This window comes from Diceros bicornis, chromosome 21 (genome assembly GCF_020826845.1).
Source record: "Diceros bicornis minor isolate mBicDic1 chromosome 21, mDicBic1.mat.cur, whole genome shotgun sequence".
Lineage (NCBI taxonomy): Eukaryota > Metazoa > Chordata > Mammalia > Perissodactyla > Rhinocerotidae > Diceros > Diceros bicornis.
In genome coordinates, this window is record NC_080760.1 from 25,727,160 (window position 1) to 25,742,169 (window position 15,010).

Here is a 15,010-nt window from a genome sequence, read left to right on the forward strand (position 1 = left end):
CAGCCAGTCAGGATGCGGTAAAGTTATCCTGTTATACGTTTTGAAAGGTTATTTGTTGAAAAGTAAAAAAATTATTATATTTTTACTCATTCCTATGTATCCATAATCAGAGGATTAGAGAAGCCTGTAAATTAGATCATTCATTCTCTGGCTCCAATTAGTATTAATCAAGAAACCTCTTTTACCTCTTAGATTCATATGCCTGACTCATGCAAGACCTGATGTGATTATGCACATTTCATGATTTTTTCAGATGGGCTGAATCAATCTTGAAACCAGACTCTTCTCTACTCCTCAAATTAGTAACATTTGAAGTCAACCATATTCTTTCTTTTCTATAAGCAATGGACCAGCTTCCTTCCTCTTTCTATTTCTTGTTGATATTATATGCTCTTCTGGTCAGTTATTACTTGGCATTCTGATGCCTTTCTTTGCTACTAGCTGTTTTCAAACTAGATTTTTTGTGTTTTTTTGAAAACTGAATGGCTTTGCAGAAGTACTCTTTCCTTAATGGTGAATTTATTCCAGAAACATAGCATATATTGAGATTCTGGCAATAGCAGTCTTTTTAAAAAAAATAGTAGGCCTTATTTAGAACTAGATTTAAGGTAAAATAGTGAGAAAATGAAGATTCAGATTATCTCTCTTTGAAAAAAAATTCTTTAGAAATTCTTAATAACCTAAATTAGTGCTAACTAGCAGGTTGATAAGGTCCTCTTAGTAAATTAACATTCTTTTCTTTTGGTGTCTCATTGAATCTTAATGTGATATACCTTCAGTTTATTTATCAAAAAAAAAAACTGTTCAGTTAATGCATAGAATGCTGATTTCCCTTTGGATGTCTTAGACTCGGGTTTATTTCCCATTTCTAGTCTTTATAATTTTCTACATAGATGAATGACTATATTTTTCTATTCTTAATTTAAAAACAGGTCATGAGAAAAAAGTTATGCCAATGCAACTAATCTTTAGATAGCTAGTGCCAGGAAAGCAACATTTGTAATATTGTCCTCACTGGCTTTCCTTTCGGAATTGTGGTGCCAGGGAAAATGATTTACTGCCAGCCTAGACTGAGAGTTGAGCTTTGTAGAAAAGATTTATTGGCATCAACTTTGCATAAAGCCATAATCATCCCTAAAAAGACATTTGTCACTATAAACTCTTATTTTCAGGTGCCTGGCACTTTCCATAAAACTATACTTCAAGTGGAAAAGTCATTTGAGTTTTCAGATCCTTTATTCCAGTAATTTTTGATCACTTAAAAGTCTATCATTTCTTGAACTTTCTGGACACACTAGGGTAGTATTTCTGGGACCTATCCCTAGGTTTCTGTGAGGCGGGGGGGTGGAAGAGGTAAGAACCATAAATGTGCATTTTAAACAAGTGCCTGAGAAGATTGTGCTGTAAGTAGAAGACTTTGAGAAACACTTTTCAGAAAAGGAGTATGGAGACCTGTGTATAAATTCTGGCTCCCCCCTTTATATTTGTGTAACCTTAACTACCTTACATGGCCTTTCTGTCTCATTTGTTTCCTTATGTATATTTCTTACACATGCTTTAACTGGTCAAGCATACTTTCTCTTCATAAATTGTGAAGTTTAAAGAAAATAAGGTAAGGAAATACCTTACAGGAAGTACATATAGGAAGCAGATGATATATCTTAGTTCTATTCTTTTCTCTACAATTCATGACAGCAAACACAAGCACACAAACAAAATTAGATGTATAGGGGCACACATGCACACTCAGCAGTCAGTCTGGGGTGGAGCAGCTCTAGAAACAGCCAACTGATCTCTTGATCAGAACGGGAAATTTAAAATGAACTTGTAGGAAGCAGCACTTAAGACAAGGCTACAGCCCTGCAAATAGTCAAAGTTAGGGGACACAAACAAGATCCAAGGTTTATAGTGAGATGGACAATCAAAGAGGCCCTGATGTGGGACATGAGTCTCAAGGAAAGCCAAGAAGCTGAAAACATTCCTCAAGCACCAATGACAGGCCCTCAGATTTGAACAGAGTTTAAAGTGCTTAACGCACTTAAGATAGCATGAAATAGCCAACTATTTACTTTACCATGTTCGTTAACTTGCCAAGAAACTGTGTACAAATTAATTAGTCCATCGTTTACTTTTATCTGTGCCACAAATCAGAGGAGTTCAAAAGTCGACCTAAAAGCACCTATGCATTTCAATTGATTCCAAATGTAAGGTCATTGTGGCATTTGCTTTTTTATAAAATAATTTATAGCAAGCATCCTTTATAATGTGGATCTGTCAGCTCCAACTGAGGTCACTTAGTTAAAATGTTTAAGTTCTGAATTTTATTTGATTGTTACATTCTGCTTCCTCTTTGTATAATTTTATTTATTTATTTATTTATTCCCCCAAAGCCCCAGTAGATAGTTGTATGTTTTGCTGCACATCCTTCTAGTTGCTGTATGTGGGACGCAGCCTCAAAATGGCCAGAGAAGCGGTGCGTCCGTGCACGCCAGGGATCTGAACCCAGGCCATCCCGGGCTGCCAGCAGCGGAGCACGCTCACTTAACCACTAAGCCACGGGGCCGGCCCCCTTCTGCTTCCTCTTTGAAACTCAGAGAAAAACCTCCATTTAGTCAGTTTTGGAGAAAACAGTGTAAATCATGAAATAAGCCAAAAGAAGAAACCACCAAGCAGTAGAACATTTTATCATGTAGCTGTTACTTCCAGAATTATCCATTTTGGTGTTAGTCCAAGACATACTGGTTAAATTGTTTATTTTTAAATGAGATATACATTCAAAGAAGAGTTTTGCCTCCATCACTGTTTTATAAATACCCAAAGAATATTTTGTGAGGTGTTACAAATAAAAATAAAAATCTGATAAATTTGTACTCTTAATATCCAAATTTGATCTAACCTAATGGATTTGTTACTGAGACAGATACAAATACATTTATTAATTAAAAATAGAAATTTTACCTTGACATAAATATCTAGGTCCTCAACAAGTATATTTGTTTAAATGTTTTAATACTGGGCTAAGATTTATTCTGATTGTTTAAAATGGATTATAGATTATTAGAAAAGAAATAATCAAATGCTAGAGATGAAAAGCTCATGGAAAATTTTAAATGCTTGTTGATTATAGAAACATAAAACATGAGCTTGTCCCTTCAAACAATCAATAATCAATTAAACAACCAATATTTATTGATTGACTACCTTAGATACACTAGGAAAGTACAAAAGAACTCTCTCATGGAGCCCCAGGGCTGCCACACTGCTCAGCTCCAGGGGTCATTCATACTGCATACTGGCGCCCACTGGAATTAAGCAGGGCTCACCCAGTCTGCGGCGGTGGATACAGCAGCCCTTATGCTCCCTGTCCTCAACTAGCTTACAATCCATCCGAGCAAGGGGAGGAAGCAGACAGGGTCAGAGACAAGATTGAGATACATGAAACAACAGCAGCAGGAAAGTACATATAACAATATGATAAGAAAGAAGGGAGGAAAAATAACTAAGACGGCACATGCCAAAGACGGGGAAACGTAGTTTGTATCTTTTTCCCACGTTAGGTGATAATGAGCAGATTCTAAAATAACTCGGGTAGGTGAGCAGATAGTTGAGGACACGCTCTGTATAACAGAGTTGCCTGTGGGCACTGAGAAGCCTGGAGATCAGTGACTATAACTGAGGATCTGGTAAAAATAAAAAATGATCCAAGAAGAGACTATGACCTGTGGTCATTCAATGAGATTGGGTTTTAGTCATCAGGGAAATTTCAGTTTCAATGTGAAATTACTGACTTGATAGGTTACATTTTATTCTGTATTTTAATCACATTGCTAATTCATAATTCCACGTGAAAGCACCTATCTTGTATTTAAATTTTCCCAGGAACACTAGATGGGGTCGGGGGTGGGTTGTGTTTGGAGAAGGAATCGTGTGTGCAGTGTTATGGATGAGGAATAAGTTCCAATTCCATGAAAAACATTCTTGGGAAACTTATGATAGTACGCTGTTACATATAAAGTTGAGCATGCAATTGAAGAGTGGTACAGTTGAGTGGTGTATGTGTTTTACTCATCCTTCAGGCCTCGGCTTAGGAATCACTTCCTCCAGGAAGACTGTCCTGATCTCTAAGGTTAGGTTACATGGCCCTCCTGTGGTTTCACAGCATCCTGTGCTCAACTCTACTCTCAATCGCAATTGCCTGTTTATTGTTCTGTCTCATATAAGAACAGCAAGCATTCATTAAACATTTTGCTGAATAAAGCACTGTCTTAAAGCTTTAAGTAATTATCTCCTTTAATAATAACAATTACCTAGTGAGGTAGGAATTATTACTCCATTTCAAAAAGGAGGAAATAGAGGCGAAGGAGGTTAAGAAACTGCCCAAGGTCAAAGAGCTAGTACATTGTGCAGTAAGAATTCAAACCCAGACAGTCTGACTACAAAGCAGGGAAGGTATCTTTATACCTGATGCTGGCACAATGCTGGGCACTTAGCATCCAAATAGTCATTGAATGAATAACTGAATAATGTCAGAAAAGAAGGAGACAGATGAAGACTGGAGGTATAGAGGAAAACTTGCTAGGGGGAGAGTGGGATTTGAGCTAGGCCTTAAAGAATGGGCAAGATTTAGATGAATTTATAGGAAAACGAAGAGCTTTAGGCCTGGAGAACTTGGACCAAGCAACGAGAATGGGTATGTGGTGTGTTTTGGGGACAGTGAAGAGACTGTCTTAATTATAAGAGAAGAAACAGGTTAGTGGGCATGGAGGCTAGGTAGGCAGGTTGGAGTCAAATTGTAGAAGGCCTTAGAATCCAGGCAAGGGGACAGAAAGCCACTAAAAGATTGTCTGTATGACAGTGACATATTAAGAGCAGTTTTTAAGTGAAAGCATTACGCGATAAAGCAATCACATAAGCACATTTGAAAGAATGCCTATTTTACTAATAAACTGATTTCACGGAGAGTAGCTTTCATTTTATTATTTTTACTCAGTCAACTAATGTTTATGGAGTACTTGCTCTTTGTTATATATACACTGCAAAGGATGCAATAATTTGCAAAGACGGTTCAATACAGTACTTTTAGATGTATTAATGTTCATTTTGAAGTAAGTTTTATCTTCTTTCAAAATACTAAGCTTTCATCTCACTTAAATATAACATATCTTAATGCCTTCGATCGTCTCTAATATGTCCTTTGTAAAATTTATTAATCTCCTAGCTGGCATTCAAAAGAGTCACCATATTTAAGATGATTAGGTCAGTGCAAAAATCAGTTGTTTAGCTTATCAATTTCTTTTGTGTGTGTGTGTGTGAGAAAGATTCACCTTTAGCTAACATCTGTTGCCAATCTTCCTCCTTTTTTGCTTGAAGAAGACCACCCCTGGGCTAACATCTGTGCCAGTTTGCCTCTATTTTTTATATGGGATGCCTCCGCAGCATGGCTGATGAGTGGAGCAGGTCTGGGCCCAGGATCTGAACCCCTGAACCCAGGCCGCCAAAGCGGAGCTCGTGAAAGTTTAACAACTTGGCCATGGGGCCGGGCCCTCAATTTCTTAATAGGTTGTGGCTTTTGCTTGCTATCGCCAAAGAACTATAAGGTCTGTCCTTAGCTCTTTCTTATTTGATATATGTCTCTATAACTTGGAGAAGGTAAGCTTGTCAAATTTATAGATGACACAAAGCTGAAAAGAAAACAATCTATCTAATGTCACAATCTAGAAAGGTTGGAGCAAGGGTAAATCTAACAAGATGGAATCATCAGGGATAGATCATGTTCCTGGGTCCTATGCAAATGATTGCACCAGCAAAAGACTAACAAGGTGATGCTTAGCAGCAATATGTGGGTTAAATATCCCAAGATGTCCACCCTACCAAGTTCACAGTCCATGATGACTAAATTGAGATTTAACAGAGAATACTATCATATCCAATTTTTGCTACTCTGTAAGGGAGCAATCCCGGTCTACATTGATAATGGGTTTTAAGTAAACACACCCATCACATATTTTTTTTAAAATCCACCCCCTCTCAACTTGGAAAGCACTATTAATTAGAAATAAATGAGCCCTATTGATTTCTCAGCTTTCCAAAATATCAAATCCATCGCTTTTATTGGTCAAAAACATACCTGTCACAATGGTGGTGCCGCCTTATATACAGGCCAAAAAAATTTATGAGCCCAGTGCCATGTACCATCAGATTCCTTCTGCAAATGATTCTATGAATTCTGGTAGAGCAGCCCTATACACAGATGAAATCTTCTAACAAGACAGAAATTCACCAGAATCATATATAATCCTCTCTCAATACATTTCAAGCTTATATATCCTCCTTTTCTCTCTGGCCAGACCTAAGAAAGATAAGAAAGAAAGAAGTACTGAATTTTATTTCCAAAAATTATCAATTAGTTACCAAAATAAAAGAATTTGTTTTCAATCTACATTCTCTGTTTACTTTCCAGAGGTTCTTAAATTGTTAGCCCCAATTTTTCTTCCAAGTTGTCATATGATTGCTAGGCCCAATTTTAGCTCCAATTTACTAGAATAGTCCTTGAAAGATATTATTAATTTTATCAAATTCAAATTACCTCAAAAATTCTAGCATGCAAACTTTCCAATATTACACAATCACACACACATACATACTCATATACACCACTCACACAGGTATAGAGAGGTTTTTGTGTTTTTCTGGATCTCTAGACATTAATAAAACTCACATACACAAATGCTGCTAGCTCAACAAAATACATATCAAGAAATATATCTAAAAAACTACTGAATTTAACCATCCTTTCATTCTTTAATTCACCTGTTTCTTCATCCAACAAATGTTGATTTCAGTACAATAGAGTAATTAAAAGCCCAAGCTTTAGAGCCAGGCTTCCTGGGTGTGAGTCCTCGGTATTCCAGCTACAGGTTGTGGGATCTGGGGCTTGTCATAGTTTCCTCATTTGCTAAATTGGGGATTGTAATAGTACTCGTCTTATGGGATTGTGGTAAGGATTGAATTACTCAATATATGTAAAATGCTGAGAGCAGCACCGGACACGTGTAAATGCTATATTTGTGTTTTTGTTATTATAATCTCTATGCTTGATGAGTTTAAGTCTTCTTCTAAGGACAGACATTAATTCTCTTGACAAACATATTCACTCTTGAAGTTCCCCTAAAACAAGTTTTAGCTCTCAAATTATGGCGACTACACCTTCCTGTTGGCAATTCCTTGTTCCTAAGAAGAACTTTGGTGAAACGGGAGGTGAATATTATCAAAATATTAATTTATTGAGAGAATTCTCCCCAGGCAAACCACACTCTGCAGCCTAGTGGCATGACACAGATAAAATTTATGCCAGAGGTTGAGCTAAAACATTTAACTTTCTGGGTAAAAGCTGGAAAAAAAAAGAGCACACTAAAAAATTACAAGGAAACGGGCCGGCCCAGTGGTGCAAGCAGTTAAGTGAGTGTGCTCCGCTGTGGCAGCCTGGGGTTCTCCAGTTCAGATCCCGGGCAAGCACCGACACACCACTTGGCAAGCCATGCTGTGGCGGCGTCCCATATAAAATGGAGGAAGATGGGCACGGATGTGAGCCCAGGGCCAGTCTTCCTCAGCAAAAAGAGGAGGATTGGCAGATGTTAGTTCAGGGCCGATCCTCCGCACAAAAAAAAAAAAAAAATTACAAGGAAAACTAGGGACTGGTGTTCTCATGCTAGTTTAATTCTGCTGAATAATAGATAGCTTTGCCCCAAAATGGGGTGAGAAAGGAAGGTGTGTGGTGACATGGGACATGGATTATAGGTGCTTCCCGCCTCTGACAAGATCTGCTTTTGGACTGTGAAAGAAGACAAGACTGCAGTTATCCTACCCTCTTGGGGGTTCTTGTTCTCTGTTTTTCCTTTTTTCTTGTCTTTTTCTTCATTCTTCTTCTATGTGCGTTTTCCCCATTCTCAACATTCATTTCATGAAGATGACCAGGGTGATACTCTATCCTCTCATTTTTCTTTTTCTGAGACTCTTCTGTCTTCTGTGATCCTTATCTCACTACTATCACTCTTTCACATAAATTTAATCTGTCTGAAAAGCCACACCCCCCCATCAGTTTCACACTAGTAGCATTTTGAGAAAAAATAAAAAAAAACAGAAATAGAAAGGGAAAGGTTCTGCAATTCCCAAAGTGCTGGTGGGGGTGAGGGGTGGGGAGAGAGTCTGGGCGGTGTAGATCCTTGAGAACTGCAATTCATTGGTAGTTAACTTCTCCCTGTGTCTCAGGGAATCTAAAAATCTCATTTAAAATACAGTTGATTTTATACCTAGTGATCTCTCTCCTACAACTTGAGAAATGATACTTTGAAATTATCTAGAGGGGCATTCTGGTGGTTCTAGGGAGAATGATCTGCTCACTAGGTTAACATCTAAGTGTGAACGAAGGTTTATATGTAGCCTTCTCTAGGGACACTGCTACTTCCTGAAGTTAGAGCCCAATTCAGGTCTTTTCCACCAACCTTAGCAGCTTATTGACAAATTGAATCCTCTTATGGGGTTGGAGTCATTACTGCTGGATCTAATCAGGGTTTCTCCAATGGATCATTCCAGCATGACAAGAGAATCAAGTATTCCTCTGAGAAAAATTACTTTTATTGCACTCCCAAAATCACCAATTTTCATGAAAAGAGGAGGGTTGGAAGTAACTTGGATAATTTCTAGCTCCTGGGCACTGAACAATATGATGTGTTAACTGTGGTTTAAGGTGTTGTGGTGACATTTTATTTCCCGGTTTTAGGGAGGATAGGCTCTTTCAGTTATTTTTATAAGCTATTCGAAGTCTGGTCAAGTTTTGCCTCCACTACACCAAAGCCTTTGAAAGATTAAGAGATGAATTTTTAGGGGTCAGTCATTCTCCAGTGTAAACATAAATGCCACCAGAGGAATGAGAAAAACCACCATCATGAAGGCCGACGTACTGGTGTAGATGAGGTGATATGGCAGCTCCATCTGATTCTCCTATTCTTCTGCCTAAGCTTTGATCCCTCCACAGAAACCTAGAAGTACTAATATTCCTTCCTATTCATGGAGAACCTCTGAGGTCATATGGTGACATGAAATTAAAATTAAAAGGGGGGATCAAATTGCTTTTAAGAGAATAGGATGGTGGAATAAATAAGATGAAGCAGGAAGTGAGGTGAGCACTCAGAATGTATTTTAGAAGTTGTGAACACTTCCTGCAGGAGAGGTGCATCCTTTTTTTGGTTAGTTTGCTTTTTCTTCTAGACTTCAGGTACACAGAATTGGATCACTGAGCCATACATCGAGTACAGCTAACAGCACATACTAATCGCCGGGTGTGAAGGGAAATGTTCTTCTGTGTTAGGACGGATGACTTGTTATTTGCGGTTATCTGTTAGAATAGTACGGATAGTTTGGGAGCAAACAATTTCTTCTGTCACTTGATCTTCCCTAGCTTAAGTGAATTCCAATTAGGCTATCATTCAGGGTTGTCTAAACAGAAAAAAGCTTACCTAGAGCCTGAAGAATCCTATTTGCAAAACGAAACGAAAACTCTACAGAGTATGGCTTTTTCTATGTTAGCGTGGTAGAGCATTTGCAAATCTCTGGGAACTTCACCAAACTATTTGAAAATAAAATAATTAATTTCATTATTTATTAAAAAAACACACTCGATGTAATATGGTAAAATTAAATTAAAGTTAAATGGGGAATCAAATTGGTTTTAAGAAAATAGGATGATGGAATAAACAAGGTGAAGCAGAAAGTGAGGTTTGCACCCACAATACAGGTTAGAAGTTATGCATATTTCCTGCAAGAGAGGTGTTTACTTTGTGTTTACTTTGCTTTTTCTTTTAGTCATCAGGTACACAGAATCGGATCACTGAGTCATGCATGATCCACTTCCTATGTATTTAGTTATTTGTGCCGTTATTTTTTGTGTGTATGTGAGGAAGGTTAGCCCTGAGCTAACATCCATGCCAATCCTCCTCTTTTTGCCGAGGAAGAATGGCCCTGGGCTAACATCTGTGCCGATCTTCCTCCACTTTATGTGGGACGCCGCCACAGCATGGCCTGACAAGCAGTGCGTCGGTGTGCGCCCGGGATCCGACCCCAGGCGGCCAGCAGCAGAGCACGTGCACTTAACCACTACAACATGTGGCCGGCCCCTTTTGTGCAGTTATTTTTAATAATGGAAGGAGCAGACGTGACCCCACCACTCACAAGTGCTAGACAAAAACAAGAAGCATACATTTGACTCTAAGTTTCCTAACAGCCAAAGAAAAGAAATGAACAGAATCAATAATATGATTTGCAATATTCATAAAACAATGATAAAAGAAGCACTATTCCTCAGTCTGGGACTATGAAGAATTTTATCCTGTTAGTCTCATAGAGGGGCATTATAAAATGCAAAAAAAGTATTCAATAACATCCCTAACAAATTTTATAGAGTTTTATCCACTCTGGCTCTGTTTGTTACATTGAATGAGGTTAGATTATATTAGTCCATGCCTGAATATAAACATCCATAAAGCACAAATTTTATGTAGCTCAACCTGAAGTACAAAAATATCCTGAACTGCCATATAATAACCCAAGATAGATTAAAAATCGGAAAGAATAATTCCCAGTCTCTTTCTCCTAGATCACTATTCCATACCTTGTCCTGTCTACCAAAACTTCTAACACTTCTCCTTCTTCCACACTCTCAACTGATGCTTATTTGCTATTTCACTGAAAAACCCCCATCAACTGTATGCCCTCTCACCACCATTTCTATCCCTCAACCTGCAGCCATACCCCTTTATTCTGCCTTCCCTTTGGCCACAACTGATGACCTAAGCATATTCCCTTTACTTATCCACTAGTCTCATCTTCTCTCAACCACTCAAGGACAACACTCCAGAATTTGTCTCTTCTCTCTATTGCATCATCATTTTTTACTTCTTTTTGGGATCATTCCAATAAGCACATGAATGTGCTCATACTTTTTCAATATTAAAAAAAACCTCTTTTGACCCGAATCCACCATCCAGCTGCAGCTCTGTTTCCCTACTCCCCTTTATAGCAAAAATCATGCAAAGAATAATTAATTGCTTTCCTTTGTCCTCTCTTAAAATGCTCTAGGGCTTTCACCCACACCACTCCACCAAAACTGCTGTTGAGAAATCAGCAATGAATTTCATATTGCTAAATCTAATGATCAAATCTCAGTTCTCAATCTACTTGATGAATCAGCAGCAGGGGACACATTTTACTTTACTTCTGGCATGGCCACTGTTTTGGTTTTCCTACTCTGTTCCCATTTGCTTTGCTGATTTTTCCTTATCTCCCACTAAATATGGGGCTTAGCCCATGGATCTTTTCCCTTCTCTGACTACGCTACTCTCTTGGTGACCTTGTCTAGTCCCAGGGCATTAAATACCATCTATATAATAAAGACTCCAAAATTTGTACTCTAGTTCTGAACTATCATATTAATTCTAGACTTATCTATCTTCACTGGATATCTAATAGTCTTCTCAAACATATCAAGCCCGAAGCTGACTCCTGATCTTTCCTCCAAACCTGCTCCTTCCCATCTTAGTAAACAGCAACTGAATTCTTCCAGTAACTCTTACCAAAATCTTGGAGTCTTTCACATACCCTGCCTGCAATCCAACAGCACATCCATTGTTTTTACTTTCAAAATGTCGCCACCTTCTAAACATATCTAGAGTTTGGATATATTTTCAGTTCTCACTCCTCTACCACTATCACCCAGTTTAATCCTCCATCACATTTGAATAGATTATAGCAACAGTCACTTAACTGGCCTAATTGGTTCTATCTCTTTACCTCTTTACAGTCTATTCTCAACATGGTGGCCAGAATGATCCTTCTTAGATCTTTGTATCCTTCTACTTTGTATCCTTCCACTCAAAATCCTCCAGTGGTTTCCCATCTCACTTAGAGCAAAAGCCAAAGAACCCTCAATAGCTTAAAAGGCCTGACACAATCTTGCAACAATTTAGAAGTCTGACAATATTGAGTATTGGTAAAATTGTGGGACACAGAGAGTTTTGGTTCAGGTTTTCATCTTTTCAATGGCCTCCTGTTTGTTCTTCTTCACTAGAGTCTTGTTCCCCAGAATTCATTTTTTATAGTTCTGAGTAGTTTGTATAAACCCAAATCTGATCATGTCAGTGCCTCTACTTATAAATCTTAAAAGACTTTTCATTTCTTAAAGTGATTATAAGTAAATTTCTTAACATGATATAGAGGGCACTTTGTAATGTGGACCCAAGCATCCTTACCAATATCTGTGTAATTTCCATCCTTTTCCACTTCATCCCCACTGCTGTTTTCTTGGTTCACAGGGAGAAGTTAACTACCAATGAATTGCAGTTCTCAAGGATCTACCAATATCTGTTCCCAAATATCTCTGTTCACAGTTCTATACTCTTGTTCACACCCCTCACTATGATCATACTTTTCTCACACCTGGAAAACACCAACATGAGACACAGTTTATGTGACTTCTTTCTAGCTTCTCTAGATATAGCAAGTCCTTCGTTTCCTTGTATTTCTATAGAATTTTGTACATACCTCTATTAGAGCAATCATATTGTGTAGGATTTTTATTAGGTAGTTATATTTCTGTTTCCCCCAATATGAGATACTGCAAGTCAGGGACAGTGGTTTTTTGCTATTGTTTCATTTTGTTTATTTGTTTGTTTTTAAATCTTTGCACACCTAGTTCCTACCAAGACAATTAACACATAGAAGGTCCTAAATAATTATTTGTAGAATCAATGATAGAATAAGATTTTGTTTAGTAATGTTGTAGGTGTTAATAATAGAACATTAGGTGAGATATAAACCCAGTTTTCAAGTTTTTAGTTATCTGGTTGCCTCTTCTCGTTAATTAAAACACTTTTCCAGCTTATACGCATCTTCAACATTTATTGACTAGTTTCAAGAAAGATAAAAAGATGCAAGCATTATTGTGTTCATGTTAGCTACGAGTCGTCAAGAGTTGAGCTGTTATCATTGCTAGGGTAATTCAAAACTGTTATACTGATGGGATACCAGGATATTTGAATTTATTTTTGAAAGTCTGGATTAATGTAACATGAGCTCTTGTTCTGAAAAGATACACAAGATGCTGTGCCTCCCTTCTTCATTCTCAAGATTTGAGCTGGTAAGACCTGAAGGTATATGGTGTCATTGTGGGGCCACACTACAGCAAATGGGGACTATATCAGGAATTTAACATCTGCACAGGAAAATCTGCTCTTTTTAGTTTTTAATTTTTAATATCAAATTATTTTATAATTTAGAGAAAAAACTACTGCTTCTCCATTGGTTCCCAGGACAATTGAATGTGGTAATTTACATTTTTCAAAACATATCAACTTGGGCAATTCCTCAAAACTGGACAAATTCCACATTTTAGAAATGACTAGCTATTATTCAAGCTCCAACTTCCAAGTAGCTTGAATATTAAGAACTGGTTTTAAAAACCAAACCCACAAAGTACTCCAGGAATTGTAAATCATTCTTCAGCAGTCAACCACCAAGGCACTTCAATTTAGAAAAGAATCAAGAGAGACTTTCCACTTATTCAAGTCTAAATGTCTTAACCCAGTTTCAGACTGAGAAGGAAACACTCTAAAGACACAAAAAATGCAACAGCACTTACTTTTTTGGGAGGAGAGGAGGAAGCTCTCTTATATATTCTCTAACAAACAGGTATGAAACTGAGTTACTAGTCATTACTGATAGAGGTGAGAGAGAAGCTGATGATGTGAACAGAGCTGAAGTAAAGTTGTCTAGGTAATCAAAATACCAGACTTCCATTTAGAACCCTGAATAGTTTCCCAAATTTTTTTGAGGTGGTTAAGTCCATCTTCTGCATTATTTCTCAAACACATTAGGATATTGTTACCATGTGTGTTTTCATTTTTGTTACTGTTTTTATAATTTTACAATTTAATTGAATGAAAAATGAGGGCATGAAGTAAAGCATGGGGGTTCCTGATTCTTTTTCCCCTTTGACTCCACAAGTTAAGCACAGACTTATCCGTGCTGATTCTCGTAACACTTTGTAGGAGGCCCCATCTAGCAATCATTCTTTGTGACTCCCAGACAACTGCTAGCCGTGCTCTTGGATGGGAGAAATGGAGAGGTTTTGGAAATTGCAAATCAAGAGTTTCGGCTGTATGATCTTGAGTTCTGCCTAAGAAAGTCCCAGCCCAAAGCAAAAATTCACCAAATCAGTAAACATCAGGCCTTTAGCATTAATCTTATTATTTTGAATCATTTTTCCTTTATCTTTTTTTTTAAATGATTTTATTTATTTATTTATTTTCCCCCGCAAAGCCCCAGTAGATAGTTGTATGTCATAGCTGCACATACTTCTAGTTGCTGTGTGTGGGACGCGGCCTCAGCATGGCGGGAGAAGCGGTGCGTCGGTGCACGCCGGGGATCCGAACCCCCGGCCGCCAGCAGCGGAGCGCGCGCACTTAACCGCTAAGCCACGGGGCCGGCCCTCCTTTGTCTTTTTTAAACTTCCTCAATATATTACTTGAGTGAGATGGGAATTATATAATCTTGCTATAATTATCAGCCTTACCAATGACTAGTAACTCACTGTAAATAGTACAGGATGCTGAATGCAATTTGTGGTAAATTTCAAAATTCCTATTTGAAAGATGGGCTTATAATATTAGGACCTTTATTAAATAATTTCAAACTAATAGTAGTTGCTTCTAGACAAGCAAAATTGAGGACTTGAGAAAAATGAAAGGAAAATGAATTCTTTACTATAAATACGTTTGTACTGTTTGAATTTCTTGCCATATAGATGCAATACTTATTAAAATTTTTTGTATTATTAAAACATTTTTTCAAACTATATTATAGACACTAGTTTCAGAACACTTGCTCTCTTAACAAAGGTAGAAAGAATTAAAAGACTTATCTAAAGGTTCTGGACATGTCAGAGTTGGGAAGCGAATCA

The 15,010-nt window shown here is 37.7% G+C and overlaps 1 long non-coding RNA gene across 1 annotated transcript in view; it reads right to left on the reverse strand.

Moving 5' to 3' along the window:
* Positions 1 to 6,085: 6,085 nt before the first annotated feature.
* Positions 6,086 to 15,010, reverse strand: part of LOC131419548 (uncharacterized) — a 49,304-nt gene continuing 40,379 nt past the window's right edge. The window contains exon 3 of the long non-coding RNA XR_009223276.1: positions 6,086 to 6,349. This is a non-coding gene — a long non-coding RNA (uncharacterized LOC131419548). The remainder of the gene's footprint in view (positions 6,350 to 15,010) is intronic.